General features: G+C 38.8%; 1 non-coding gene across 1 annotated transcript; it reads right to left on the reverse strand.

Moving 5' to 3' along the window:
• Positions 1-227: 227 nt before the first annotated feature.
• TRNAE-UUC (transfer RNA glutamic acid (anticodon UUC)) lies at positions 228-300 on the reverse strand. The gene has a single exon. It is a non-coding gene; the product is annotated as a tRNA-Glu (tRNA).
• Between the last annotated feature and the right edge of the window lie 21,624 nt (positions 301-21,924).

The raw sequence follows: 21,924 nt of genomic DNA on the forward strand, positions 1-21,924 counted from the left end.
TAAGTTAATCCTCTAGGTGCAATAATACACATCTTTGCTCCATGAAGCCTTTTCTACACCATTGAGATTAGCTAACTCTATCTTTTCTCAGTATGAGTCAGTCAGAAATGCACACATCATCATAACTGGTTTAGTTTCCAATACTGTCAGTTGCTTTTTTTTTAAGCTTTTAATTTAAACTTTTTTTTTTTTTTTTTGGCTATGCTATGTAGCTTACAAGATCTTAGTTCCCCAACCAGGGATTGAACCTGGGCCCACAGCAGTGAAAGTGCCGAGTCCTAACCACTGGACCACCAGGGAAGTCCCTGCTTTTTAAACAGTAGAACTTGGTTTTATTGATAAGGTACGATGTGAGTTGGATGAGATGTTTGGGGCCAGAATTGTTTACCATCTACTATTTTTATGGAGAATGTCCTTATTCCAGTCTCACTAATTTATACATATCACAGTTCATGGTGGATAAAGTTAAATTTTCCTCTGCACTGACTCTGACAAGGCACTTGGCAAACACAGTAACAACATAAACATGACTGTATAAGTAATGCTTAATATACATAAAATAATATAGCACTTTAAAATACCCTTGAGTATTTTAGCATAAAAGCTTCCATTCGAACCCTTACAATGTTCTAGGTCAGTGGTTTTCAAACTGACGCATGGCCAAATCCAGCCTACCGCCTGTTTTTGTATGGCCTGTGAACTAAGAATGTTTTTTACGTATTTAAGTGGTTGAAAAAAAATAAAAAGAAGAATATTCTGTATGTGAAGATTATATTAAATTCAAGTTTCAATATCCATAAGTAAAGTGTTATTGGTCCCAGCCACACCTGTTTGCTTATGTATTATCTGTAGCTGCTTTCGAATTATGAGGGCAGAGTTAAATAGTTGCAACAGAGACCATATGGTCCACAAAGCCAAGATGTTTGCTCTCTGATACTTTATAGAAAAGTTTGCCTCTTTCTGTTCTGGGTACATCAGTGATCATCAGTGATACATTGTGATACATCAGTGAACAAAACAAAGATCCTTGTATAGGAGGAGGTCGTTGAGAGGACATCACTGCCAGTTGACCGTAGAGCTAGACCTGGGCAATTGAAGGCTCCTTACCCGCTGCCCTGTCCTTGGAATATATATTCCACCCACACCGTCCCATAGCTGGAGCTGTTTCAAAGATGCAGTCTTAAAAACGTAAGGTGTTGTTAAGACCATCTGGACTGTGTATGTGGCTGAACCCCATTAAAGCATCTATATAAACTTTTTTTTTAATTTAATTAATTTATTTTTTGCTGTGTTGGGTCTTCGTTTCTTCGTGCGAGGGCTTTCTCTAGTTGCGGCGAGTGGGGGCCACTCTTCATTGCGGTGAGCGGGCCTCTCACTGTCACGGCCTCTCTTGTTGTGGAGCACAGGCTCCAGATGCGCAGGCTCAGTAGTTGTGGCTCACCCAGTTGCTCCGCGACCTGTGGGATCCTCCCAGACCAGGGCTCGAACCCGTGTCCCCTGCATTGACAGGTGGATTCTCAACCACTGCACCACCAGGGAAGCCCTATATAAACTTTTAAGGTTCTAGCAGGCAGATGTGGAAATCTATAAGACAAGACTTGTATATAAGTTCCCTTGCTTAGTAAATCTGCCACCTACATTTAATAGGGGAGGATAGTAAATGATAAATGTAAGTAAATTATATATAGTATGTTAGAATGTGATAAATGTGCTGGAAAAATAAGTAGAGGAGGGTAAAGTGGATAGGGATTTTTTTGATGGGGAAGTTGATGTTACATTTGAAAGAGAGCAATTAGGGTAGACCTACCAAAAGGAGGAATATTTGAGCAAAGACTTGAAAGAGTTGAGGAAGTGAGCCATGTGGGTGTCGGGGGGGAAACATTCTAGGCCAGAAGGATAATGGTGGCTCCTCATGGGGTTGTTATGTAGGTTAAATGAATTAATACATTTAACTGAAAATAGTGCCAGGCACATGATAGGTAAATTCTCAAAAAATCATTCTTCTTCAGTACCAGCTGGTTGTAGTTGCTACTTTCCTCTCTGCAGTCGGCTGCTGCACTGGGTTACTCTCGGTAGACAGTCACTGTGGCAGAGGGGCTCTATACATGTGTAAAAGTACACGGGGTCCTGATATCTTAGCTTTATCTGTCCGAGGATTAGCTCCCATCCCTGGGGATTAGCTCTTAGGGACAAAACTGTTCCCAGAGAATCATGGTCCCAGGAGGTATCATTTCCGTGGTTTGCATAATTACAAAACACAGGTCTGAGAGTCTGTCATCACACAGAGTCAAAGGGTTTTGCCCCACCATCACACAAAAAGTCAGTAGTGAGGCGTCAATAGACACGGGGTCTCTTGCTTCCAAGTCTAGTGCTCTCTGTTCTTGGTCTTTACTCCACTCCTTGCAATAACCTACTCTTATACATCTTATTTCTTCCAGTAAATTTTCAGGTCTCTGTGCAAAGGACCATGTCTTATTCATTTCTATTTTCCCCTGCAGAATCGGGCGCTAAACAAACAAACAAAAACTCAAAACTGGTGAAAGAATACTCAGTACTTTTACATGTTTGATGATACCATTTCAAATCTTAATTGCTATGTGTGTAAATCTGTCAGAAGATGTCATTGTGGAACTGATCGTCCTTCGTTCCCTGTGCCTATATAAAGCACGGGGAGATAGATTGTCCTACAAACTAGGGAGTTCCCAGACATTCACCATTTTCAAATTTATGTTGCTAAATATATGAAGATCCTGGAGCATAAAAATACATTCATGAGCTTTGGGCTTTGATGATCTCCACAAGGCTATTAGATAAGAGATGGCATTTCCAGGACGAAATAATTAGGCAGATGATGCAGGACAAATACCCGGTTATCGTTTATCTTAGTCCAGGGTGGCTCTCAAAATATGGTCTACAGACCAGCAGCAGCAGCATCACCTGAAAACTTGTTAAAAATGCAAATTCTCAGGCCTCACCTCAGACTCACTGAAACTGAAATTCTGGGCTTGGGGCCCAGCAATCTGTGTTGGAACAAGCTGTCCAGATGATTTTGAGGCACACTAAAGTTTGAAAGTCACTGACCACTCATTTGTCTTTATAGATTTCCAGCCAGGACTCGCCCTGCCCTGCCAAGTGCCTAAGCTATGTGTTGGATGAACAAGGAGCTTCTTTTGTAGACCTTAGTAATGACCTTGAGGCAGGAAAGCCCTCTGGGGAAAGTTGAGATTGTACCACTTTTACAGTTGTCTTAACATATTCTCTCAGGCTAATGAAGGTAGGATACACATTGGAGTGAAGAAAAGCCCAGGGCATTGCATAATTAGGTCAGACGTTGAAATAAAGGGAGCTTTAAAATCTTAAAATATTACCTCTGTCTGGGCTTTGGTTGTGGCTGGATGTGTATACCAGCTGGGCTGTGACAGGAATAGTGTGGAATTCCAAAAGCTCTGCTCTAGTTTGGGTGGGCTATTTGAAACCTCCTCTTGCAAAGTGCAGAAGGACAATTAACATTAGATAAAGTGCCTTTCCAGGTTCTTATGACAAATCAGCCTGTAGGAAGTACAGGTATTAATCATTTCAATCTTGCGGGATTGCAAATGTAGTGTACCTTTGGCTGAGGTATGAGAAGAATAACCTAGGAATGCATCTTTGACCTAGGATAAAAGACACTGACAAATTTTACCCCTCAATATAAAATTTCTGAGCACAGGAAATGAGGCTTAGAATTTGAGACAAATTATAAAAATATTGTTGTAAAGAAGCCATGGTTTTTCAAGGCAATATTAACAAAGCAAGTACAAGTGAACAGTAAGAAAACGAGAGAGCTCTAGCACCACAAGCTTTACATTGGCCACATTTACAAGGCAAAAATAATGATGATCTAATCAGTTCTGACAAACAGTTGGCCATATGATATGACATCATCAACAATTTTTGAAAAATGGATTTATTATTAATAATGATCTTTGCCCAAATATATAGTGTGCCTTGAAATATAAACAATAGAATGAGGCCAGCTTGATTAGCAAGAACTTTGAAAACAGAAACATGAAGCAACCATTTCAATGATGTTTAAAGTCATGCAAACCTCAGGCCATTATAACATTTCACCAAACTCACTGATATAATTTTAGAAGTCATTTAGAAGTTTCTTGCTTGTAATGTCGAAAGACAAAAAGCTACATACTATGAGGGAAAAGCATATGCTTCCTGCTGAAATATAAATATTTGAAATAATTCAAAGGAAAAATGGCATGAAATTAAATTTCATTCTTTGTCAGGAAATAGTATTGGAAAATGTATGGAAAATACTGCTGCATATCATACGAAGAAAGAATTATTATGACACATTACTCAGTATGGGATGCTTGTTATACAAATTGGATGAAAGTAAAGATGTTTCTCATATCTCAGCTAATGGTAAGTGCTAGATTTTGTTTCAGGAGTGGAATTCAGGAAGAACTACATACTTGAATGAATTACTGAAGGAAAGATATACAGATATTAATTGTATATGATTTACATAAAAGCATCTTTCTCTAGGAAAACTGTATCCTACTTTTAAACTATCTTCTTTGGATGAGTCTCAGAAACACCACTCTCACCATTTCATCAATTAAACTACCAATTTTCCACCACAGTGCAGAAGAATCTCCTGGTGGCAGCTGTGAGCCCTCAGGGCCAAAGAGTGGGATTTTGTGCTCTGCTAAGGGGAGTGAACATTATACTAGCGGTACGTGGATCAGATTTATTTTGGATAGTCATAAGCTGGAGGTGACAAAGGGCCCAGAAGGGGCAAGTCAGAGGCAGGGACAGGTGGGAAGCAGTGAAAATGATCGGATGACAGATGACGGCATCCTGAGCTAGGGACGTGGCGGATGACACAGGATGTTGAGTGAGGGTGAGAGAAAGTCAGGAATGGCTCCCAGGCTCCTGGCAGTGAGTTAGGGAGGGAGGACTTCTGGAATAGAATTCTGGGAATAGATACAGGAGGCAGGCTGTGCTTTCAGCAGAATCTTAGTTGTGGAGCACCCTTCCTGCATTTAGGGCTCACCTCCCTACTGCATCCAGGTATCCTCCCATATTCGGGTGTCCTCCCGCATAGGGCCAGTGGGACATTAGGAGGTACATTAGGAGGTCGGTGCCTCATGCCCATCTCTGGCTATCCAGACCTTCCTTCCCCACCCAGTCTCTAACTGTGGTACTCCACTAGGGCCTCAGCTCCTCCAGTGTTCCCGTGTGTCTCATAACATTTTCTTCCTCACTATCCCCACCAAACATGCATTCCCTCCCAGCTCTGGGTTAGGAAAATAAAATGGCCTGACTACAGGATGGAAACTCCAAAATTTAGGGCCTTGTGATTACATTTCAACTTCGGGGTGAAATCCCTTTCTTTAAGTAGTGTTAATGGTGATCATAAGTGGTTTTGTGAAATGTTTATTTATAGTTAAGAATTGTGGATGGTATGGTTATAATTTTTAAATATTAAACTAAATATAAGGCTTTTTCTTCTATTATTGCCCAAACTATTTTCCATCCAAACTGCCTGATTTAGCAGTTATGGATGGGCTTTCTTATATTGCTTGTCCAATCTGAGGAAAGTCTGATTTTTTGCCTCCTTTTTTTTTTTTCCTAAGAATAAGTTTCTTGAGAAAGATTTTTTCTGTTTAATTTCAGTATCACCTCTCAACAAATATATGTTCAATGAGCGACAATGAATGAATGAATAGGCTTTTGGGACTTAAGCTAATAATAACACAGATAATAATTACCAGTTGGTGAATGTCAAGCAATGTACTATAATTTAAAACTATTATTTCTAATTCTTAAAAAAGTACTCTAATGCAGACAGTTGCTTGGAGGGTGGAGATGGGGTTTACAAGTAGTTTTTTCTTTTCCCTTTGTAGGTTTCTCTCTTCCAGTTGACCGTGGTAAAACTTAGTTTGGTTGTACAATAGTCTTGTGTTTATTAACATTTATTTAAGCTTGAAAATTTTTTCTTTCTTTTTTTATTGAAGTAGAGTTGATTTACAATATTATATTAGTTTCAGGTGTACAACATAGTGATTCAATATTTTTATAGATTATACTCCTCTTAAAGTTATTGTAAAATATTGGCTATATTCCCTGTGGTGTAATCACATCCTTGTATCTTATTTGTTTTATACCTAGTAGTTTGTACCTCTTTAATCCCTACCCCTATCTTGCCCTTCCCCATTTCCCTCTCCCCACTGGTAACCACTAGTTTGTTCTACATATCTGTGAGTCAGTTTCTTATATTCATTTGTTTGTTTTATTTTTTAATTCTACATATAAGTGATAACATACAGTATTTGTCTTTCTGACTTTTTTCACTAAGCATAATATTCTCTAGGTCTATCCATGTTGATGCAAATGACAAAATTTCATTCTTTGTGGCTGAATAATATTCCCTTGTGTGTGTGTGTGACTGTATGTATACACCACATCTTTATCAATTCGTCTGTTGATGATCACTTAGATTGCCTCCATATCTTGGCTATTTTAAATACTGCTACTATGAACATTGGGGTGCGTGTATCTTTTTGAATTATCATTTTCATTTTTTTAGGATATATACCCAGGAATGGAATCGCTGGATCATATGGTAATTCAATTTTTAATTTTTTGAAGAACCTCCATACCGCTTTCCGTAGTGGCTGCACCAATTTACATTCCCACCAACAGTGTACAAAGGTTGCCTTTTCTCCACATTCACACCAGTGTTTGTTATTTGTGGTCTTTTTGATGATAGCCATTCTAACAAGAGTGAGATGATATCTCATTGTGGTTTTGATTTGCATTTCTCTGATGATTAGCGATGTTGAGCATCTTTTCATTTTCCATTGGTCACCTGTATGTCTTCTTTGGAAAAATGTCTATTCAGTTCTTCTGTCCATCTCTTAATTGAGTTGTTTGCTTTTTTTGATATTGAGTTGTATGTGCTGTTTATATATTTTGGATATTAACCCCTTATCAGTCATATCCTTTGCAAATATTTTCTGTCGTTCATTGTCTTTTTGTTTTGTCAGTGGTTTCCTTTGCTGTGTGAAAGCTTTTAAGTTTAATTACCTCCCATTTGTTTATTTTTGCTTCTGTTTCCTTTGCCTGAGGAGAAAGATCCAAGAAAATATTGCTATGATTTATGTCAAAGAGTGTTTGCCTGTGTTTTGTTTTAGGACTTTTATGGACTCCGGTCTTCAGTTAGGTCTTTAATTCATTTTGACTTTATTTTTGTATATTGAGTGAGAAGATGTTCTAATTTCATTCTTTTACATGAACTGTCAGTATTCTCAGCAAAGCTTATTGAAGAGACTGTCTTTTCCACATTGTATATTTTTGCCTCCTTTGTCATAGATTAATTGATCATAAGAGTGTGAGTTAATTTCTGGGCTTTTTATTGTTCCATTGATCTATGTGTCTGTTTTTGTGCCAGTGCCATACTGTTTTGGGTACTATAGCTTTGTAGTATAGTCTGAAGTTAGGGAGCATGATACCTCCAGCTTTGCTCTTTTTTCTCAAGGTTGCTTTGGCTAATTGGGGGTCTTATGTGGTTCCATATAAATTTTAAGATTATTTGTTTCAGTTCTATGAAACATGTCATGGGTATTTTGATAGGGATTGCATTCAGTCTGTAGATTGCTTTGGGTAGTATGGACATTTTAACAATATTATTTCTTCTAATCCATGAACACAGGATATCTTTCCAGTTCTTTGTATTATCTTCAATTTCCTTCATCAGTGTTTTATAGTTTTCAGAGTAAATGCCTTTCAACTCCTTGCTGAATTTTATTCCTAAGCATTTTCTTTTTGATACAATTTTAAATACAATTGTTTTCTTGCTTTCTCTTTCTGATAGTTTACTATTAGTGTATAGAAAAGCAACAGATTTCTGTGTATTAATCTTTTATCCTGTAACTTCATTGAATTCATTTATTAGTTCTAATAGTTTTTTGGTGGAGACTTTAGGTTTTTCTATAAATAGTATCATGTCATCTGCAAATAGTGACAGTTTTACTTCTTCCCTTCCAATTTAGATGCCCTTTATTCTTTAACTTGTCTGATTTCTCTGGCTAGGACTTCCAATACTGTGTTAAATACAAGTAGTGAGAGTGGACATTCTTGTTTTGTTCCTGATTTTAGAGGAAAAGCTTTCTGCTTTTTACCATGGAGTATGATATTAGCTGTGGGTTTATCATAAAGGGCCTTTATTATTATGTTATGTTCCCTTTATACCCACTTTAGTGAGACTTTTTTTTTTTTTGGCTGTGCTGCACAGCTTGTGGGATCTTAGTTCCCCAACCAGGGATTGAACCCATACCTCTGGCAGTGAAAGCACAGAGTCCTAACCGCTGGACAGCCAAGGGTATTCTCTGGTGAGAGTTTTTATCATGAATGGATGTTGAATTTTGTCAAATGCTTTTTCTGCATCTATTGAAATGATCATGTGATTTTTAATCCTTTCATTTATTAATATGGTATATCATATTGATTGATTTGGGAGTATTGAACTATACTTGCATCCCTGGAATAAATCCCACTTGATCGTGGTGTATGATCCTTTTTATATATTGTTGAATTCAGTTTGCTAATATTTCATTAAGAATTTTTGCATCTATATTTACCAGAGATATTGGCCTGTAATTTTTTTTTTTGGTAGTGTCTTTGTCTACTTTTGGTGTCAGGGTAATGGTGGCCTCATAGAATGACTTGGGAGTGGTCCCTTGTCTTCAATTTTTTGGAATAGTTTGAGAAGGATAGCTCTTCTTTACATGTGTGGTAGAATTCCCCTGTGAAGCCATCTGGTCCTGGACTTCTATTTGCTGGGAGTTTTTAATTAGTAATTTAATTTCACTATTAGTGATTTGTCTGTTCAGATTATCTGTTTATGCCTGATTCAGTATTGGAAGAGTATATGTTTCTAGAAATTTATCCAGTTCTTCTAAGTTGTCCAATTCGTTGGCATATTCATTGGCATACTGTTCATAGTATGCTCTTATGATTTTTTTGTATCTGTCATATCATTTGTAATTTCTCCTCTCTCACTTCTTAATTTGTTTACTTGGGTCTTCTGTCTTTTTTTTTTTCTTAATGAGCCTGACTAACTGCTTATCAATTTTGTTTATCTTTTCAAAAATTTAGCTCTTGGTTTCATTGATCTTTTCTATTCTGTCTCTATTTTATTTATTTCCTTCTTGATCTTTTTTATATCCTTCCTTCTGCTGACTGGCTTTGTTTGTTCTTCTTTTACTAATTCTTTTAGGTGATAGGTTAGATTGTTTCAGATTTTTTTCTTGTTTCTTGAGGTAGGCCTGTATCGCCATCCCTCTTAAAACTGCTTTTTCTGCATCCCATAGATTTTGGAAAGTTGCATTTCCATTTTCAGTTGTCTAGAGATATATTCTGATTTATTCTTTGATTTCTTCATTGCCTCATTGGTTTTATAGTAGCATATGGTTTAGTCTCCATGTGTTTCTGCTTTTCCCATTTTTGTTTGTGTAATTGATTTCTAGTTTCATACTGTTGTGGTTTGAAAAAATGCTTGATAAAATTTCTATCCTCTTAAGTTTGTTGAGACTTGTTTTGTGATCAGCATGTGACCTATTCTGGAAAACATTCCATGTGCACGTGAAAAGAATGCATATTCTGCTTTTTTTAAAATGGAATTTCCTGTAGATATCTGTTAAGTCCCAACTGGTCTAATGTGTCATTTAAGACCACTGTTTCCTTATTGACTTTCTGTCTGGATGATTAGTCCATTCATGTAAGTGGGTTGTTAAAGTCTCCTACTATTATTGTGTTACTGTCAATTTCTTCCTTTTTTGTCTGTTAATATTTGCTTCATATATTTAGGTGCTCCTATATTAGGTTCACATATGTTAATGAACTTTATATTCTCTTCTTGTATTGATCCCTTTATCATTATATAATACCCTTCTTTGTCTTTGGTTATAGACATTGTTTAATGACTACTTTTTGATATGACTATTGCTACCACAGTTTTCTTTCCATTTCCATTTGCAGGAAATATCTTTTTTCCATCCACTCACTTTCAGTTTCTGTGTGTCTTTTAGCTCCGAAGTGGTTTTCTTGTAGGCAGCATATTGATGGGTCTGTTTTTATTCAATCATTCACCTATGTCTTTTGATTGAAGCATTTAGTCCATTGACATTTAAAGTGATCATTGATAGGTGTGTACTTATTGCCACTTTGTTACTTGTTTTCTAGTTCTTTTGTAGCTCTTCTCTGTTTTTTTCTTCCTTTTATAGTTCCTTCCCTTGTGGTTTGATGATTTTCCTTATTGGTTTGCTTGTTTTCCTTCCTCTCTAGTTTTTGTGTATCTATTGTAGGTTTTTGATTTGTGGTTATCATGGGGTTCATGTATGAAGACCTATAACTATGTCTACTTGTTTTAAACTGATAGTCATTTAAGTTCAAACACTTTATAAAAGATCTACATTTTTACACCTCTCCACCACATTTTGTGGGGTTTTGTTGTTGTTGTTTTTGTTTTATTTTATTTTATTTTTTTATTGGAGTATAATTGCTTTACAATGTTGGGTTAGTTTCTGCTGTACAATGAAGTGAACCAGCTATATGTATACATATATCCCCTCCCTCTTGGACCTCCCCCCTATTCCACCCATCTAGCTCATCAAAGAGCACCAAGCTGAACTCCCTGTGCTATACAGCAGGTTCCCACTAGCTATCTGTTTTACACATGGTAATGTATTTAGATCAAACCTAGTCTCCCAATTCATCCCACCCTCCTCTTCCCCACCTGTGTTCACACATCCGTTCTCTACATCTGTGTTTCTACTCATGCCCTGCAAATATGTTCATCTGTACCATTTTTCTAGATTACACGTACATGCATTTATATATGATATTTGTTTTTCTGACTTACTTCACTCTGTATGACAGACTCTAGGTCCATTCACAACACTACAAACAACCCAGTTTCATTCCTTTTTATGGCTAAGTAATATTCCATTGTAAGCATGTACTACATCTTCTTTATTCATTCATCTGTCAATGGACATTTAGGTTGCTTCCATGTCCTGGCTATTATAAATAGTGCTGCAATGAACATTGGGGTACATGTGACTTTTTTTAAAAAATAATTTTTTTTTTTTTTTTTGTGATACGCGGGCCTCTCACTGTTGTGGCCTCGCCCATTGCGGAGCACAGGCTCCGGACGTGCAGACTCAGCGGCCATGGCTCATGGGCCCAGCCGCTCCGCGGCATGTGGGATCCTCCCAGACCGGGGCACAAACCAGTGTCTCCTGCATCGGCAGGCATACCCTCAACCACTGCGCCACCAGGGAAGCCCTAAAAAATAAATTTATTCATTTATTTATTTTTATTTCTGGGTGTGTTGGGTCTTTGTTGCTGCACACGGGCTTTCCCTAGTTGTGGCTAGTGGGGGCTACTCTTCTTTGTGGTGCACAGGCTTCTCATTGCTGTGGCTTCTCTTGTTGTAGAGCACAGGCTCTAGGCATAAGGGCTTTAGTAGTTGCAGCATGTGGGCTCAGTAGTTGTGGCTCATGGGCTCTAGAGCACAGGCTCAGTAGTTGCGGCACATGGGCTTAGTTGCTCCCCAGCATGTGGAATCTTCCTGGACCAGGGACATGTGACTTTTTGAATTATAGTTTTCTCAGGATATATTCCCAGTAGTGGGATTGCTGGGTCATGTGGTAGTTCTATTTTTAGTATTCTAAGGAACATCCATACTATTCTCCACAGTGGCTATATCAATTTACATTCCCACCAACAGTGCAAGAAGGTTCCCTTTTCTCCACACCCTCTGCAGCATTTATTGTTTGTAGATTTTTTGATGATGGCCATTCTGACCGGTGTGAGGTGATACCTCATTGTAGTTTTGATTTGCATTTCTCTAATGATTAATGATGTTGAGCATGCTTTCACATGTTTGTTGGCAATCTGTATATCTTCTTTGGAGAAATGTCTATTTAGGTCTTCTGCCCATTTTTGGATTGGGTTATTTGGTTATTTGTTTCTTTGATATTGAGCTGCATGAGCTGCTTGTATATATTGGAGATTAATCCTTTGTCTGTTGCTTGGTTTGCAAATATTTTCTCCCGTTCTGAGAGTTGTCTTTTCGTCTTGTTTATAGTTTCCTTTGTTGTGCAAAAGTTTTTAAGTTTACTTAGGTCCCATTTGCTTATTTTTATTTCCATTACTCTAGGAGGTGGGTCAAAAAAGATCTTGCTGTGATTTATGTCAAAGAGTGTTTTTCCTATGTTTCCTCTAAGAGTTTTATAGTGTCCTGTCTTACATTTAGTTCTTTAATCCATTTTGAGTTTATTTTTGTATATGGTGTTAGGTGGTGTTCTAATTTCATTCTTTTACATGTAGCTGTCCAGTTTTCCCAGCACCACTTATTGAAGAGACTGTCTTTTCTCCATTGTATATTCTTGCCTCCTTTGTTGTAGATTAGGTGATCCTAGGTGCATGGGTTTATCTCTGGACTTTCTATCCTGTACCATTGATCTATATTTCTGTTTTTGTGCCAGTACCATACTGTCTTGATTACTGTAGCTTTGTAGTATAGTCTGAAGACAGGGAGCCTGATTCCTCCAGCTCCAGTTTTCTTTCTCAAGATTGATTTGGCTATTTGGAGTCTTTTGTGTTTCCACCGAAATTGTAAAATTTTTTTGTTTTAATTCTGTGAAAAGTGCCATTGGTAATTTGATCGGGATTGCATTGAACCTGTAGATTGCTTTGGGTAGTATAGTCATTTTCGCAATATTGATTCTTCCAGTCAGGAACATGGTATATCTCTCCATCTGTTTGTGTCAGCTTTGATTTGTTTCATCAGTGTCTTATAGTTTTCTGAGTACAGGTCTTTTGCCTCCTTAGGTAGGTTTATTCTTAGATATTTTATTCTTTTTGTTGCAATTGTGAATGGGATTGTTTCCTTAATTTCTCTTTCTGATCTTTCATTGTTAGAGTATAGGAATGCAAGAGATTTCTGTGCATTAATTTTGTATCCTGCAACCTTGCCAAATTCATTGATTAGTTCTAGTAGTTTTCTGGTAGCATCTTTAGGATTTTCTGTGTATAGTATCATGTTATCTGCAAACAGTGACAGTTTTACTTCTTCTTTTCCAATTTATATTTTTTCTTTCTTTTTCTTCTCTGATTGCCATGACTAGGACTTCCAAAACTATGTTGAATAATGATGAGAGTGGACATCCTTGTCTTTTTCCTGATCTTAGAGGGAATGCTTTCGGTTTTTCACTATTGAGAATGATGTTTGCTGTGGGTTTGTCATATATGTCCTTTATTATGTTGAGGTAGGTTCCCTTTATGCCCACTTTCTGGAAAGTTTTTTATCATAAATTGGTGTTGAATTTTGTCAAAAACTTTTTCTGCATCTATCAAAATGATCATATGGTTTTTATTCTTTAATTTGCTAATATGATGTATCACATTGATTGATTTGCATATATTGAAGAATCCTTGCATCCCAGGGATAAATCCCACTTGATCATGGTGTATGATCCTTTTAATATGTTGTTGAATTCTGTTTGCTAGGATTTTGTTCAGGATTTTTGCATCTATGTTCATCAGTGATATTGGTCTGTAGCTTTCTTTTTTTGTGATATCTGTGTCTGGTTTTAGTATCATGTTGATATTAGCCTTGTATAACGAGTTTGGGAGTGTTCCTCCTTCTGCAAATTTTTGCAAGAGTTTGAGAAGGATAAGTGTTATCTCTTCTCTAAATGTTTGATCGAATATACCTGTGAAGCCATCTAGTCCTGGACTTTTGCTTGTTGGAAGATTTTTAATTACCCTTTCAATTTCATTTCTTTTGATTGGTTGTTTATATTTTCTAATTCTTCCTGGATCAGTCTTGGAAAGTTGTATCTTTCCGAGAATTTGTCCATTTCTTCCAGGTTGTCCATTTTATTTCGTACAGTTGCTTGTAGCAGTCTCTTATGACCCTTTGTATTTCTGTGGTGTCAGTTGTAATTTCTCCTTTTTCATTTCTCATGTTATTGATCTGAGTCCTCTCCCTTTTTTTCTTGATGAGTCTGGCTAAAGGTTTATCAATTTTGTTTATCTTCTCAAAGAACTAGGTTTTAGTTTCATTGATTTTTGCTATGGTTTTTTTCATATCTATTTCATTTATTTCTGCTCTGAGTTTTATGATTTCTTTCCTTCTACTAACTTTGGGTTTTCTTTGTTCTTTTTCTAGTTGCTTTAGGTATGAGGTTAGATTGTTTATTTGAGATTTTTCTTGTTTCTTGAGGTGAGATTGAATTGTTATAAACTTCTCTCAGAACTGTTTTTGCTGTGTCCCATAGCTTTTGGGTCATTGTGTTTCCATTGTCATTTGTGCTAGGCATTTTTTTTATTTCCTCTTTGATTTCTTCGGTGATCTCTTGGTTATTTAGCAGTGCACTGTTTAGCCTCCATGTGTTTGTGTTTTTTACAGTTTTTTTTTTCCTGTAATTGATTCCTAATCTCATAGTATTGTGGTTGGAAAGATGCTGATATGATTTCAGTTTTCTTAAATTTTCTGAGGCTTGATTTGTGACCCATGATGTGATCTATCCTGGACAGTGTTCCATGTGCACTTGAGAAGAAAGTGTATTTTTCCGCTTTCGGGTGGAATGCCCTATAAATATCAATTAAAGCTTTCTGGTCTACTGTGTCATTTAAAGCTTTGTTTCCTTATTTTCTGTCTGGATGACTTGTCCATTGGTGTAAGTGGGGTGTTAATGTCCCCACTATTATCGTGTTACTGTCAATTTCCCCTTTCATGGCTGTTAACATTTGCCTTATGTATTGAGGTGCTTCTATATTAGGTGCATAAGTATTTATAATTGATATGTCTTCTTCTTGGATTTATCCCTTGATCATTATGTAGTGTCCTTCCTCATCTCTTATAATAACAGACTTTATTTTAAAGTCTATTTTATCTGATATGAGTATTGCTACTCCAGCTTTCTTGTAATTTCCATTTGCATAGAATATCTTTTTCCATCCACTCACTTTCAGTCTGTATGTGTCCCTAGGTCTGAAGTGGGTATCTTGCAGACAGCATATGTATGGGTCTTGTTTTCATGTCTGTTCAGCCAGTCTGTGTCTTTTGGTTGGAGCATTTAATCCATTTACATTCAAGGTGATTATTGATATGTATGTTCCTGTTTCCATTTTCTTAATTGTTTTGGATTTGTTTTTGTGGGTCTTCTTCTTCTCTAGTGTTTCCCACCTAGAGAAGTTCCTTTAGCATTTGTTGTAAAGCTGTTTCGTGGTGCTGAATTCTCTTAGCTTTTGCTTGTCTGTAAAACTTTTGATTTCTTCATCAAATCTGAATGAGAGCCTTGCTGGGTAGAATATTCTTGGTTGTAGGTTTTTCCCTTTCATCACATTAAATATATCCTGCCACTCCCTTCTGACCTGCAGAGTTTCTGCTGAAAAATCAGCTGGTAACCTTATGGGGATTCTGTTGTATCTTTTTTGTTGCTTTTCCCTTGCCGCTTTCAATATTTTTTCTTTGAATTTAATTTTTGTTAGTATGATTAGTATGTGTCTTGGTGTGTTTTTCCTAGGATTTATCCTGTATGGGGCTCTCTGCACTTCCTGGACCTGGGTGACTATTTCCTTTCCCATGTTAGGGAAGTTTTCGACTGTAATCTCTTCAGATATTTTCTCAGACCCTATCGCTTTCTCTTTTTCTGGGACTCCTGTAATTTGAATGTTTGTGTGTTTAATGTTGTCCCAGGGGTTTCTTAGACTGTCCTCAATTCTTTTCATTCTTTTTCTCTTTATTCTGCTCCTTGGCAGTTATTTCCACCATTCTATCTTCCAGCTCACTTATTCGCTCTTTGCCCCAGTTATTCTGCTATTGATTCCTTTTAGCAAATTTTTCATTTCAGTTATTGTGTTGTTCATCACTGTTTGTTGGTTTTTTAGTTCTTCTAGGTCTTTGTTAAACATTTCTTGTATTTTCTCGATCTGTGCCTCTATTCTCTTTCCGAGATTGTGGATCATCTTTACTGTCATTACTCTGAATTCTTTTTCAGGTAGGTTGCCTATTTCCTCTTCATTTATTTGGTCTTGTAAGTTTTTACCTTGTTCCTTCATCTGAAACATATTTTTTTGTCATCTAATTTTTTTTTTTGATGGGTAGGGCTGTGTTCCTGTCTTACTGATTGTTTTGCTTGAGGCATCCAGCACTGGAGTTTGCAGGCAGTTGGGTAGAGCCAGGTCTTGGTGCTGAGATGAGGACCTCTGGGAGACCTCACTGATTAATATTCCCTAGGGTCTATGGTTCTCAGTTAGTCCAGCAGTTTGGACTCCCACCGCAGGAGCTGAGGCCTGACCCCTGGCCTGGGAACCAAGATCCCACACAACAAATGAAAAGAAAAAAAAGGAGCCGTATAATAACAAAGAATAAAAAATAAAAGGAAATTAGAAAAATAAAAATATATTAGAAAAAATAAAAATATAATTGAAACAACAAGAACTAGGTAAAACAGAACCACAATAGAAAAAAAAAGGGTGGGGGCAAATCAAAAGGAGCAGAACAATAACAAAGAATAAAGAATAAAATAAAATTAGAAAAAATTAAAATATAAATGGAACAACAACAAAAAGGTAAAAGAGAACCACAACCTCAAAAAAAAAAAAAAAAAGAAAAAAGGGCTAGAAAATGTCTTGGCTGTGGGGGACGGAGCTTAGGTGGGGTGGGGCTTAGGCAGACGGAGTTGGAACGGGGGTGGGGCCTAAGCTCAGGACCCACACATCCAGTAAAGGGAGCACGGCTGGAGGGGGCCTCAGAGTGCAGAGTTCAGAGGTAAGGCCCTGGGTGGAGGTGTGTGGGCAGGGCTTAGGCTCAGCACAGCTGGAGGGAGCCTCAGAGGTGAAGGATTAGACCTGGGACCTCAGCAGGCTCCCCAGGGCCCAAGGCAGCAGGGGAAATGCTGGCCACATTGCCCTCTGATCCCCTGATCTCCCAAGGGTCTCTGCCTGTGTTTGTTGATCCCCTCACTGTGGGTGGGCCCCTCAGAGCTTGGGAAACCCTCCCCTCTCCCAGCTGCTGCTCAGAGATGCTGGTCCCATCCCGCCTCCACTTCTCCTTCCCGCCTCCCTCCCCCCCACATCCTACCCAGTCACCTGGGGGTTCCTCCCATCCCCTTAGGTGTCTGTGGTCCCCCACCAGTGCATGGTGGGTGCCCTAGCTGTGAGGAGACATGAACTCCATGTCTTCCTAGTCCACCATCTTGACTCTGCCCCCACATTTTGTGTTTTTGATGTTATAGTTTACATCTTCATGTCTATCCCTTAACTGTTTATTGCAGTCATTTTGATTTTACTATTTATGTCTTTTAATCTTTGTACTAGCTTTTTTTAAATGGTTGATGGTACTGCCTTTACTATATATTTGTCTTTACTAGTGGGATTTTTTTTCCCTTCCTATATATTCTTACTTCTTTTTGTAGTCTTTTCTTTTCCACTTAGAGAAGACCCTTAACAGTTCTTGTATTGTTGGCTTGGTATTGGTGAACTCTTCTAGTTTTGCTTGTCTGAGAAGTTCTTGATCTCTCCTTCAATTCTGAATGATATCCTTGTTGGGTAGAGTATCCTAGATTATAGGTTTTCCCTTTTAGCACTTTTAATATATGATGCCACTCTCTGCTGGCCTGCAAAGTTTCTGTGGAAAAAATATATCTGATAACCTTATGGGGCTTCCCTTGTATGTGACTATTTGTTTTTCTCTGCTGCCTTTAATATTCTCACTTTAACTTTTGACATTTTAATTGTGTATCTTGGTGTGAGGCTGTTTGGTTTCATTTAATTTGGGATTCTCTGTGCTTCTTGTACCTGGAAATCTGTTTCTTCAGCTCTGGGAAGTTTTTGCCCATAATTTAATCAAATAATTTTCTACTCTTTCTCTTTCTCTTCTCCTTCTGGGACCCCAGTAATGCAAATGCTAGTATGCTGATGTTGTCCCAGAGATCCCTTAAACTGTCTTCATTTTTTAAAGTTTGTTTTTCTTTTTGCTGTTCCAATTGAGTGATTTCCATTATTCTAAATTCCATATCACTTATGCATTCTTCTGTATCACCTAGTCTACTGTTAATTCCTTCTAGTGTGTTTTTCATTTCAGTTATTATATTCTTCAGCTTTGACTGGTTCTTTTTTTTTTTTAATTTTCTAGTTCCTTGTTAAAATTCTCACTGTGTTCACCTATTTTTCCCCCAAGTTCAGTTAGCTTTCTTATTACTAATGCTTTTAACTCTTTACATGGTAAATAATTTCTCTCTCTTTCATTAGTTGTTTTTTCAGGGGGTTTTCTTGTTCTTTTGTTGGAAACAAATTCTTCTGTCTTCTCATTTTGTTTAACTTTCTCTATCTCTATAAATTAGGTGAAACAGTTACCTATCCCAGTCTTGAAGTGGTATCCTTGTGTGGATGTGTCCTTATGCAGTTTGTGTGTGCCCAGTGGCTTTGGTGGAAGAAATGGGTCTGAAGTGAGCATGGGTCACATCTCCCCTCAGGGTGTGCTGGCAGCTATCACCTTGGTGGGAGGTGGAGCTGGGGATGGAGGGGCTTGAGCCAGAGCCAAGCATTGGCTGGCGCTTCTCCTCTGCTCAGTGGCCATCGCTACCCTATCAGGTGTCGGAGGCAGGTCCCAAGGTGCTGGAGCAGAAGCCCTGAGGGTCAGGTCCAAGCTGGTTCTATTCCCTCTGTGTGTTTACTCTCCCTCCTTGCAGCAATGGCACCTTCACCCCAGGGAGCAGCGCTGGGGCAAGAGGGGCTGAAATGGGTGCCCAGTGTAGGTCAGGATGTGCGCTGGGATGGCCCCAGCATGCCAGTCAGAGCTCCAGACATCTTCTGACCTGTTGCCTCTGCGAGCACCAGCACTAGCTGCCCTTGCCCGGTTCAGATGCAATGCTGGGTCCATACTGGCTTTATCTCTCCCAGGTGCACACTCTCCTTGGCAACAGCAGCCTTTGCCCTACTGGGGAGTTGTACTGGAGCAAGAGGGGCTGGAGCAGATGCCCAGTGAAGGAAGGGGCGTGCACTGGGGTGAGTACTGGAAACCACCCAGTGTCCCAGAGCAGTTTCAGTCTGCTTCTTCTGCCTTGTTCCTGGGAGTAAGCATGTATGTGAGTACATTCTTCATGAGTAGAGTCCTGTTTCTTATAGCCCTCTAGTGAGTCCCACTGGTTTTCAAACCAGCTAAGGTGACTCATCTTCCCAGTATCAGACCCCAGGGCTGGGGTGTCCAAAATGTGACTCAGAGTCCTCACACCCCGGCAGGAGCCCATGATATCCCCTCCTTCTGTGTCCCTTGGTAGGGGTGTGGAGCTCTGATCTGATCACTTCTCTCCCCTTCCTACCCAGCTCAGTGTGGATCTTTCTTTACAGTCGTGGCTGTAGAAGAGCCTTTCTGCCAGTCTCCAGCTTATTTTCAGTGAGAGTTGTAGATGTATTTTTGATGTATTCATTGAGGGATGGAAGCTCAACATCCTCCTACTCCACCCTCTTGATCTCCTCCTGGAAGTGTTTTCATGTAAAATATTTATTTATTAAGACAATCCTGTGAGATATGAATCCTCATTTGATAGATGAGGAAATTGAGATCCTCCGGGTAAACAGATTAGCCACAGAGCTGATACAAGAGACCAGGCCTTCTGATTCCAAGACTGGCTCTTTTTCCACTTCACTGTGTTTATATATGTGCTGGATTAATCATTTATTTTAATACTAAGCAGTGCTTAGACATGCTAGTTGCTCAGGGTTCATTACCTATTCCTCTTACCCTGACATCTTAGTAAAGCATTTAAGATGTTTGTTGCATCCTGTATCCTGTCCTCTAGGATCTGTCAGTATAGACAGGAACAAAGGAAAAAAACTTAGTAACCAAATCAACAGGGGTATACAGAATTTCAGGGGCTTTATGAATCTTGTCTATTAAGGAAGTCATGTATATAATATCAGCAGTAGTGGGTTATGGTTATGGAAATCCATTCTTATTCTCTAGGTCCCCTTGGTCTCTGGCATTGGCTAACATGGGAGAGTAAAATGGGGAGACAATAGGCATTATTTCTCATGCAAGTTAATTTTGACTGAGGTGCTTCTCTTGTTTCTATTGTTTGGCTTGGGAGGAATTGCTGCCCCAAGGTGTTCTTAGGGTTCTTCCTATAATGATAGCTCTTATTCTATAGGCCAGGGCCAATGAGGGAATTCTGCTATTTTATTCTCTTAAACTGAAGAAACAATTACAGGATATGTGAACTCCCTGGGGAATACTATAAGTTGCCATTGGGTTAGAACTCCATTTATTACCTGACTCCCATAAGCCCCTGCTCAGACTGGTATATTGTAGAGTGGTATTACAGGTCATAAGGAATTAGTGTTAGCTGAGAGTTTGTGGCCAACATTCCCCAAAGATTTGGGAGTATTTTTCAGGTAAATGGCTAGAGGCCCATTTGGGCAAAGTCATGAAATTTAAAGGTCTTGATACTTGAGCATTCTGTTTTATATAAAGTATTTGTAAAGTTCTTCTTTTTATTTCTATTTTTGTAATAAAAGTCACTCAAAACTCTTAATTTTATCCTTGGAAGCTCCATGGTCTATAAGTCAGAGTTAGGCATCTCGGAGCATCAGGCCACTGATTACTATATATATTTCATGGTAATTGATAATCATCCTCACTTCATTTAGGGGTTGGTTTAGACATTCCAGCTGGGTCACCAGGATGGAGTGGGTTAGACTGAGGTAGACCAAGGAGGAGAAGCTATCTGAATTGTAGGGAGAGGGAGGTAAATTGTGGCTCTCTGGGGTGGTGGGAAGGGAGGGAGATGAACTACTAGTTCAAGTTCAAGAAGGAACAAGGTCACCGTAGATTTAATCTTGGTCTAAAGCCCCCTAAGAGATTTAAGAGGATGGGAAGCAATTCTGGGACTATAGAGTTGAGCATTTTTATTTATTTATTTATTTATTTTGCTTTCTAAGAAAGATGGACTATGCCAGTGGGGAAGCCTCAGGTATGTCACACATCTAGATGAATTTTTATATGTTCATTTGAAAAGGAACCAGACAGAGACCTAATCTGGAGTGCACTGGAGGGAGGGAGGAGGGGAGGGAAGGAGTGAGTAAGAGAGGTGAGAGAGAGAGAGGATTGATTTGAATCTGAGGCTGTCGATTATAAACAGGGAGGGAGAAAAAGAGGCCTGTGAGACCAGGTGCTGCACAGGGGAAGGCCAGAGCAAGAATTCTCTGATGGCAAGACTGCCTGGAAGACTGAGAATAGAAATGTTGAATATAGATTTTTTTTTTTTTTTTTGCCTGCGTTGGGTCTTCGTTGCTGTGTGCGGGCTTTCTCTAGTTGCGGCGAGCGGGGCCTACTCTTCGTTGCGGTGCACGGCCTTCTCATTGCGGTGGCTTCGCTATTTGTAGAGCATGGGCTCTAGGCACTCAGGCTTCAGTAGTTGTGGCACGTGGGCTCAGTAGTTGTGGCTCGTGGGCTCTAGAGCACAGGCTCAGTAGTTGTGGCACACGGGCTTAGTTGCTCCATGGCATGTGGGATCTTCCCAGACCAGGGCTCGAACCCTTGTCCCCTGCATTAGCAGGCGGATTCTCAACCACTGCGCCACCAGGGAAGCCCTAGATTTTTAATATTTGCTGTGGTTGTGTACTCTTTAGTAGTCAAAGCAAGAGGAAAACACGACCAGTTCTATAATTTACAGTTTTTCATAAAAGAAGAATGTGGAAATTAGGTCGATAATAATAACATTGACAATGGATTCTGCCTTTCCACTCTCTTACAAAGTTGGGGAAGTATGGTGATTTAGATTTTAGAAGAGAAATAATTTGGAGGATAAATTTGGCTTTGTCTTTAGGTGACCTAAACTTGAGCAA

The sequence above is a fragment of the Lagenorhynchus albirostris genome, chromosome 2 (genome assembly GCF_949774975.1).
Source record: "Lagenorhynchus albirostris chromosome 2, mLagAlb1.1, whole genome shotgun sequence".
Classification (NCBI taxonomy): Eukaryota; Metazoa; Chordata; class Mammalia; order Artiodactyla; family Delphinidae; genus Lagenorhynchus; species Lagenorhynchus albirostris.